The 901-nt window shown below is 67.1% G+C and overlaps 1 protein-coding gene across 1 annotated transcript in view; it reads right to left on the reverse strand.

Moving 5' to 3' along the window:
* Positions 1-901, reverse strand: part of MYO18A (myosin XVIIIA) — a 31,832-nt gene that overhangs the window by 18,103 nt on the left and 12,828 nt on the right.

The following is a 901-nucleotide window of genomic DNA, read 5'->3' on the forward strand; positions in this document are numbered from 1 at the left end:
CCAGGTGTCACTGGGGGGATGCAGATGCTGCCACCCGGTGTGGGGGCCCTTCCCCTGAGAGCCCCAGCCACACCACGGGCAGTGGTGGGAAGCAGCTCAGCTGTGCCCCAGGGCGTGGGGAGCCATGGTCGGATCCAGCCTGGTACAAGCGCCAAGGGGCCAAGGAAATGGGGGCTGGAGTGGCCGAGCTGGCTCTGCGCATCCCCAGTGCCCAGGAGATGCAGGGAAGGCTCCAGGAGCAGCACAGAGCTGGGGCTGGGATGCTCGCCCCGAGCAGGATCTGGGGTCCCCCCCCCAGCAGACCCCCATGAAGAGGCTCCCGAGCTGCCCCAGCCTCCCGCTGCAGCAGGGCCCTGCTGCCCTCTAGTGCCTTGAAGCACCCCATGGGCCAGCACCGCACCCTGCTGCGCCCCCGAGACCCCTCCGGTCTCTCCCTCCCCATCCCCAACTCATCTTTTTCCCCTGTGGCTGCAAATTCCCTGGGTGCAGCCGCCAGCTCCATGTGCCCATTTTGGGTGTGTCATACCCAGCCCCCTCCCCCCACCAGTGGGGGCTTTCAGCACCATGAGGGGAAGGCGAAAGCCCCAGGGGGAAAAGAGCAGCCCCACGAAGCCAAATTTGCCACCCCCAGGGACGGAGAGCAAAGCTGGTGCTCGTCAAAGCCCTGCAGCCCACAGTGAGCTCTGGGTGCTGGGGCAGCCCTGCCCCACGCCACCAATGGTGCCAAGAGGAGCGGGTGGGGGGGTCCTGACGGGCAGCAGGCAAATTTGGGGCTGCCAGGACCCAGGGCTGGTCCTGGCACACCAGCAGCATCCCAAGCCCCTATTTCAGCCCCAAAACCAGCACCGCGCGGCACCACCCAGAGCAGAGCCACCCGCGGCTCCATTTACCGGCTCCGTCC

The sequence above is a fragment of the Egretta garzetta genome, unplaced genomic scaffold, assembly GCF_000687185.1.
Source record: "Egretta garzetta isolate BGI_Z169 unplaced genomic scaffold, ASM68718v1 scaffold108, whole genome shotgun sequence".
NCBI lineage: Eukaryota > Metazoa > Chordata > Aves > Pelecaniformes > Ardeidae > Egretta > Egretta garzetta.